This window comes from Artemia franciscana, chromosome 7 (genome assembly GCF_032884065.1).
Source record: "Artemia franciscana chromosome 7, ASM3288406v1, whole genome shotgun sequence".
NCBI lineage: Eukaryota > Metazoa > Arthropoda > Branchiopoda > Anostraca > Artemiidae > Artemia > Artemia franciscana.
In genome coordinates this window covers 5,647,870-5,656,744 of record NC_088869.1, presented here as the reverse complement: position 1 = coordinate 5,656,744, position 8,875 = coordinate 5,647,870, and positions in this window count along the sequence as shown.

Sequence of the window (8,875 nt, the reverse complement as noted above, 5' to 3'; positions counted from 1 at the left end):
CTACTACTACTACTACTACTACTACTACTCATACTACTTCTACTACTGCTGATAATACTACTATTACTACTACTTCTAATACTACTACTACTACTACTACTACTACTACTACTACTACTACTACTACTACTACTACTACTACTACTACTACTACTACTACTACTACTACTACTACTACTACTACTACTGTTACTACTACTACTTCTGCTTATATTAAAACTACGCTGCTACTGCTACCACTACTACTACAACTACTACCACTGCTCCTGCTACTACTACTACTACCACTACTACTGCTACTAATATTACGACTACTACTGTTATTACGACCATTAGAAATAATAAGGCCAAGGGCATTAAGGTGAAAATCACTGGGGATTTTTCGGAGGGGTGGTTTTTAACTAAATAAAAACAAAATATGTGCACGCAGCTTATCAAAAAGGGCGAATTAGAAGTACCCCTGTAAAGCCTTAAGGTATTAAGCTAAAACTGATAGGGCTACTTGTACTACTAGCGCTATTGCTAAGGCTACTTTTACTATTGTGACTAGTATTACTATTGAAGTAAGATTAAGTGAAGTATTACTAGTGAAGTATTACTAGTGAAGTAAAAGATTTCAGGTGCATCGCGAGTTGTCAATATGGTATCAATTCAATATATCAGGCAGTGAATAGGGTAATAAGATGGAACTGCCAGGTTAAGTTAAAGGTTTGTCAAGCACACTAAAAATTGGTTGTAAAGGGATCTGTAAAAGCACTAAGTGCTTGCAAGATGTTGAAAGGGTGAAACACCGATAAGACAGAAATGCCTGAGGGTATTAATTTAAAATTTTCAGGGCTATTAATACTACTACTATTAAAGAACTAATTCAAAAGAGTTTAAGTGAATCCCGACTGTTAAAATGGCACAGGTGCAATGTATTGGAGTCATATTTTTTTATGAACTCTTTATTAACTACTAAATTACAAAAAGTATATATACACACAACCGTCGGGGGAAGGCTCAAACAGCCTGATGTTGGACGGCTGCAATCCTCTAATTCTCAACCTAATTAATTAAAAGAACAAATATTAAAGAAGGACATAAACACTCTCACTCAATTACCCCTTAATACCAGAATATACATAAAAAAGGCTAACAATAATAATATATACTAAAAAAAAAATTAACTCCCCACTCCCAACAATTTTTTTTAATTCTACTTTAAACGACTCAATATGTTCCGCCTCCCTAATGCCCGCTGGGATATCATTCCAAATAGCTGGAGCTAAATACCTAATTCCGAAAGCTGCAAGTGTGGTGTCTCGGTACTCAACAATAAAATTATCTGCCTCTCTAGTCTCATACCCATGGAGTGAACCATTTACTCGAAAAAAAACTGGTAAAAACTGGAGGACATACATCATTGCAACATCAATACGCAAAAACAGCAGCTTGATAATCTCGAATTTGACCAATGTTAAGCACTCGTAATTTCTTAAAACATGAGGTGTGGTACACCACACCTCACCTGAAAAGGAGAAGAAAACACATCATTTAAGAAAACTTGAATAGATCTACCACTTAGAAAACTATGAAACCACTTTAAATAGTTACCACGAACTCCAAGGAATTGTCGACCTTTGAGTAGAATATTAAAATCCACTGTATCGAATGCTTTTCTAAAATCGATAAAAACAGTCAAAGGGATTTCACCACGTTCAAAGCGCTTATTTACAGTATCACAAAGGGAATTCACGGAGTCCGACGTCGAATGACCTTTTCTAAAGCCAAACTGGTTTTCATTTAACATCCCCGTTTTCATAAGGTGATCATAAAGCCTTTTATGCACAATTTTTTGAAATATTTTCGAAAACAAGGGTAGGATAGATTTGGGTCTATAATTTTCAATGTCTAGCTTAGAGCCACTATTGTGAAGGGGGATTACTTTTGCCCTTTTAAGCGCATCAGGGAATATAACGGTTTGGAGGGAAAGATTGATTATATGGACTAGACATGGCATTAAATACCACATCACTGACTTTAAAGTTTTCAGATTAATGCCATCTGTCCCTGCTGAATTCGATTTGATTGTTTTCACAACCTTCAGAATTTCATCTCCAGTACAAGGCTGAAATTAAATTTCATTTCCAATTCCTCTATCATCCACAAATTCATCTTTCATTAAATCGTTATTAAAATTCACTAACCCTTGCGCCTGTACATTTTGCCCACCACTTGAAAAAAACTCATCGAATTTAGCCGTGATACTTATTTCATCATTAACAAGTTCTCCTTGAATCAGTAGCGAATTAGGTGGAGCTTCTTTCTTCTTTCCCAATAGGTCAGTAATAACTTTCCAAATTCCTTTAGTATTATCCTTATTTAAACTCAATTGGTTGGCAAAGGATTCTTTTTTAGCTTTTCTTCTCATCGAGTTTACTTTATTGTGTATTATTTTGAATTCTTCCAGTTTCTTGGCACATTTACTATTTAAATATTCCACATACACTTGATTTCTTAAATCTGACACTTTAAGAATTTCAATAGTTATCCAGGGCTTCCTGGGTTCACGCTTACGTGGTTTCAAGAATTTCACTGGGCAAGTCTTATCATAATTTGGCTGTACGACCCCCATCATACGATCAAATGCACCAGAAGCGTCATCTTTCATATCCATAATCTCACTAAAATCAATGGTACTCAACTCTTCGCCAAACTTCTGTAAATTCACCTTTTTCAACGACCTAGTCTTTACTTTTTTTTATTTTATTTCTTTTTATTCGGCCACAAGGTACCGCTCCAACAACTGGGAATTGGTCTGAACAAGGGTATAGAACCACATCGGTATAACTACGGTCCAGATACTTAGAACCAAAACGAATATTATCAATGAGAGTGGCTGAATGACTCGTAACACGTGTTAGAATATTTACTATGGGGAAAAGATCCTGAGCAACCATCAAATTAAAAAAAAAAATCAAAATTCGCTCCATTCAATGTAAGCAGATTAAAGTTGGAATCACCCATACAAATAAAATCCGAACCTGTCCGAGACACCGCACGCGCAAGTTGATCAAACCCACGTTCAGATTCTTCCCAGCTAGCGCTTGGTGGTCTATACAAAACACTAATCAAAAATTTACTACTCCCCATATCTAAATCCAGACTAAAACTTTCAAATTTACCCTCTATCCAAACATCAGTATCATTTCTTACTTGGTAAGTCAACGACTTAGAAATCAAACACGCTATTCCCCCTCTATAAAGTGATGTCCGGTTTTTAATCTCCAAATTATAATCTGGAAAAGAATACAATGAGACAGAGTGTTCCTGTCTCAAAAAACTTTCACACATACCAATAAAACTAACTTTACCTTGAGATTCAGAGAGGAATTGAAACACATCCTCATAAGACGTGGTTAGGTTGCAATTCCAGGCACATAAACTCAGTAAATCGGCTTCCTCTGGGTTTAACTGCGAATATTGAACATAAGCACTGTTTCTCAACTGTTTAAATCTAACTTGGTTTCAAACAGTTCGTGGTAACGAACTGTAATAAGGAGCGACCCGGCTCAATAGTAACCAAAACTGTAAAAAATAGAATTTTGATACCAATAGCCTGAGAAAATTGTGCTACTTTAGAAAATAGGGGGAAACACCCCCTAAAAGTCAAAGAATCTTAACGAAAATCACACCATCAGATTCAGCGTATCAGAGAACCCTACCGTAGAAGTTTCAATCTCCTATCTACAAAAATGTGGAATTTTATATTTTTTGCCAGAAGGCAGATCACTGATGCGTTTTTTTCCCAGGGGTGATCGTATCGACCCAGTTGTCCTAGAATGTTGCGAGAGGGCTCATTCTAACGGAAATGAAAAGTTCTAGTGCCCTTTTTAAGTGACCTAAGAAATTGGAGGGCACCTAGGCCCCCTCCCACGCTAATTTATTTTCCCAAAGTCAACGGATCAAAATTCTGAGATAGCCATTTTATTCAGCGTAGTCGAAAAACCTTATAACTATGTCTTTGGGGACGACTTACTCCCCCACAGTCCCCGTGGGAGGGACAACAAGTTACAAACTTTGACCAGTGCTTACATACAGTAATGGTTATTGAAAGTGTACAGGGGTTTTCAGGAGGATTTTTAGGGTGGGGGAGGGGTTGAGAAGAGGGTGATATGCTGAGGGAACTTTCCATCGAGGAATTTGTCATGGGGGAAGAAAATTTCCATGAAGGGAGCGCAGGATTTACTAGCATTATTAAAAAAAACAATGAAAAAATAAATATGAAAAGTTTTTTTTCAGCGGGAAGTAAGAAGCAGCATTAAAACTTAAAACAAACAGAAATTATTACCCATATGAGGGGCTCACCTCCTCCTAATACTTCACTCTTTACGCTAAAGTATTTTTAGTAATTTCAACTACTTATTCTACGGCTTTTGTGATTCAGGGGAATTGGGACAAAATTTAAGCTTTAATGTAAAGAGCGAGGTACTGACGAGGGAGCGAACCCCCTTATATATGTAATAAAAACATGAGAATACAAAAGTTCTTTACGTAAGCTAATTTATAAGTTAAGTATATCTTTTACTAATAAAAAGATTCGTAAAAAATTAGAAGTTCTAGTTGCCTTTTTAAGTAACCAAATAATCGGAGGGCAACTAGGCTTCCTCCTCCGCTCTTTTTTTCTCAAAATCATTCGATCAAAACTATGAGAAAGCCATTTAGCCAAAAAAAAATATGCAAATTTCGTTTTAATTATTCCTCTGCGGAGAGCCAAAATCAAAACATGCATTGATTCAAAAACGTTCAGAAATCAAATAAAAAAACAAGTTTTTTAACGGGAAGTAAGGAGCGACATTAAAACTTAAAACGAACAGAAATTACTTCGTATATGAAAGGGCCGCTTCCTCATCAACGCCCCGCTCTTTACTCTAAAGTTTTTTACTGTTTTAAAAAGTAGAATTAAGAGAAAAAGTCAAACTTTAGCGTAAAGAGCCGGGTGTTGATGAGGAAGCAGCCCTCTCATATACGAAGTAATTTCTGTTCGTTTTAAGTTTTTGTCGCTCCTTACTTCCCGTTAAAAAAACTTTTTTTTTTTTATTTAATTTCTGAACGTTTTTGAATCAATGCATGTTTTGTTTTTGGCTCTTTGAAGAAGAAAACATCATAACATTGGAAAAATTAATTTATCCAAATTAATATTGGAAAATCAGTGCTTGTGGATTATATAACATTAAAAAATAATTGATTTATAATGAAACAGTAAGTTTGAGATCAATGTTATAAGGTATTTAAGGTTCAAGACTAATTTTTTTAGCCTTTTTTATACGCCATATTTAGGTCATTTTTAAGAGGTCAAAAAGTGCTTAAATCTGAATTTCCGGTAGAAGCGATTATTATATTTGTAAAGAGCATAAAAACAGGCATTGAGTGGTATATTCACTTTATACGAAAGCCAGTAATACTGTTTGCTATAAATTTACCCAAAAAAAATGTATCTTTAAGTGAGTGCCGAGCCTCCCTATTGCATCCAAGGTGATTCCAATCCAATCTGTGTAAAGTCGGCCTAAAAGACTTTCCTGCGTATCACTTGGCAGTACACTTTCCTAAAGAGGGCCCACAATTTGCCAATTCCACAATAAATAATCCTCAAAAAAATTTCAGTCCCAATTTGCAAAACTTATTTCAGTAATTGCAAGTTACTTCGTAACAGCACATTTAATTCAAAGCAGTAGCTAGCTCAGATCATGAACAATATAAAAAGATAATCCGGTTAGTTTATATGTTGTAACCTTGAAAACTAGTTCAGTACTGACATATTAAAGTATTAAGTAGTACGTTCAATACATTCGTACATTATAATACATTCAGTGATATTTCAAGCGACCACAAGTCACAATTAATGAATAAATAAAATCCAAAACCAGCATCAGAAACCACAGTGAATAACAAAATCAGCCTAAAATGGGAAAAATCTGCCACAAGGAGGAGTAGGCCTAATGCCCCCCGTGCACACCAAAGAACAGGATGTAATTTGCACTTAACTGAAAACAAAATACATTTTAAACATTTACATCATTAGTAAATCGAAACTGTTTCGACTTTCAGGAATAAATACCAAATACATAATAAATTGTCAATTAAAATTCATTTGTTCTTTTCAGTAATTAAATGAAAAAAAACAAGTTTTTTTTAACTGAAAGTAAGGAACCACATTAAAACTTAAAACGAACAGAAATTATTCTGTATGTGAAAGGGACTGTCCCCTTCTCAACTCCCCGCTCTTTACGCTAAAGTTTTTTATTGTTTTAAAAAGTTGAGTTGTGAGAATGAGGCAAACTTTAACGTAAAGAGCGGAGCGTTGAGGAGGGGACAGCCCCTTTTATATACGGAATAATTTCCGTTCGTTTTAAGTTTTAGTGTGGCTCCTTGCTTTCAGTTAAAAAAAATCTTGTCGTTTTTATTTGATTTCTGAAAGTTTTTCAATTAATGCAGGTTTTTATTTTGGCTCACCGTACATGAATAATTGAAACAAAATTTGCATATTAATTATACTTTTTGGCTAAATAGCTTTCTCAAAGTTTTGATCAGACGATTTTGAGAGAAAAAGGGGCAGCGGAGGGGGCCTAGTTGCCCTCCAATTTTTTGCTTACTTAAAAAGGCTACTATAACTTTTAGTTTTATTCATGAATGTTTTTACTAGTAACAAATATACATAGCTTACAAATTAACTTACGTAACGAACTTCTGTATTCGTATATATTTACTGCGTATATGAGGGGGTCCGCCGTCTCTTCAATGCCTGGTTCTTTACACTGAAGTCGAATTTTGTTCCAATTGTTTAAGAATGATCCCTGAATCACAAAAGCCGTTTAATTAAAATAAATAGTTCTTTTGAAATTACAAAAAAAAAATACTTTAGCGCAAAGAGCGAGGTATAGAGGAGGGAACGAGCCCCTCATATACGTAATAATTTCTGCTTGTTTTAAGTTTTAATGTTGCTCCTTAAATTCCGTTGAAATAACCTGTTTTTTTTTAGATTTAATTTCTCATTGTTTTTCCAATTAATACTGGAAAATTCAGCGCCCCCTTCATGGAAATTCTCTTCCCCCATGATAAATTCCTTCATGGAAAGATCCTTCCATATACCCCTCCCCTAAAATCTTCCCCCATCATCACCAGGAAAATCCCCCTGAAAACGTCTGTATACTTCCCAATAACCAATACTATGTGTAAACAATGGGCAAAGTTCATAACTTAAAACCCATCCCCCGTGGACTTTGAGGGATTAAGTCGTCCTTAAAGACATAGTTATTAGATTTTTCGACTATGCTGAACAAAATGGCTATCTCAAAATTTTGATCCGGCAACCTTAGGAAAAAAGGAGCGTGGGAGGGGGTCTCGCTGCCTTCCCACTTTTTGTTAACTCGTAAAGGGCACTAGAACTCCTGATTTCCGTTAAAATGAGCTCTCTCGCGAAATTCTAGGGCTACTGGGTCGATACGGTCATCCCTGGGAAAAAAAAATAAACAAATAAAATAAAATAAACCTGCATCCGTGATCTTTCTTCTGGCAAAAAATAAAAAATTCCACAGTTTTGCAGATAGGAGCTTGAAACCTCTACAATAGAGTTCTCTGATACGTTGAATCTAATGGTGTGATTTTCACTAATATTCTATAACTTTTAGGGGTGTTTCCCCCTTTTTTCGAAAACAAGGCAAATTTTCTCAGGCTCGTAATTTTTAAAGGGTAAGACCAAACTTGATGAATCTTATATATCTGATACCAGCATAAAAATCCTATTCTTTTGCTGCGTCTATTGATATCAAAATTCCGTGTTTTAGAGTTTCGGTTACTATTGAGCCAGGTCGCTCCTTACTACAGTTCGTTTCCACGAACTGTTTGATTTTGGTTTTTATGGTGAGTCTTTTTTTCTTGATGTTATGAGGAATAAGTACTTGTTGTTCGAAATAGAAATTGTTTTTAGTAAAGTGCAAACTGAGTTCTGATCTTTAGAAATTGCGGGACGTGTCTTTCTCCAAAGAAATGAAAAAGTATAAGGTAAGAAAATAGGTGTAACTTCCCCGCTCAATTTTTTATAGCAAAGGCTATGAAAAGTTAGGAGCATTTTCCGCCCATTTCTTTGTAGGAGACATCCAAAAAAAGTATTTGCTCTTGTGTTGTTGCTCAATAACTGCCATAAGTGAGAATTAGAGGGTTGAGTTTCACTGGCTGCAACAGACTTATTGCTTGTCCCTGTAAAATGCACCCAGCAGCTAAATGTCGGTTCGACGCCTTATGTACCAACAATGACACTGGAGAATTTTTTTGTTTTTTAAACTACTAAATCCCCCTTCTAGGTGTTCATAGTAGAGCATATAAGAACCTAGGAATGTGCCCATCTTTAATGCAGGACGGGCTCTCCAGGAATCTTGCTATACCTCCCATGTTAAGCATTTGAAGTTTGCCTGACGTTCCTGATTTAGTGATTACGGTGGTTTTTATTTTAACAGATATAAAAAAAATCTGGCAAATGGTTTGATCTAATCAAATCTTAAAGCCGATAATTTTTTTTTATGATTCCAAAATAATTATAAAACCTGTTTCGGGTTTGCATACTAGATTGCTGCATTTGACACTGTTGCTGTGGGGTATAAAAAAATAGAGCAAAAAATATTCTATTCAACAATCAGAAACTTATTTCTATAATATATATTTGCTGGCTGCATTCCCTTCAAATACTTTACATATTTGTGTTTTGAAGTCAAAAATTCTCCTCAAAAGACTAGATGCAGCTGTAGTCGGAGCACGTGAGAATGCATAAATTAGACCAAGGGAATAACCACTCGGATTGTTCTTGAGCGAATCAGTGAAGTATTAGTTAGTTGTAGCC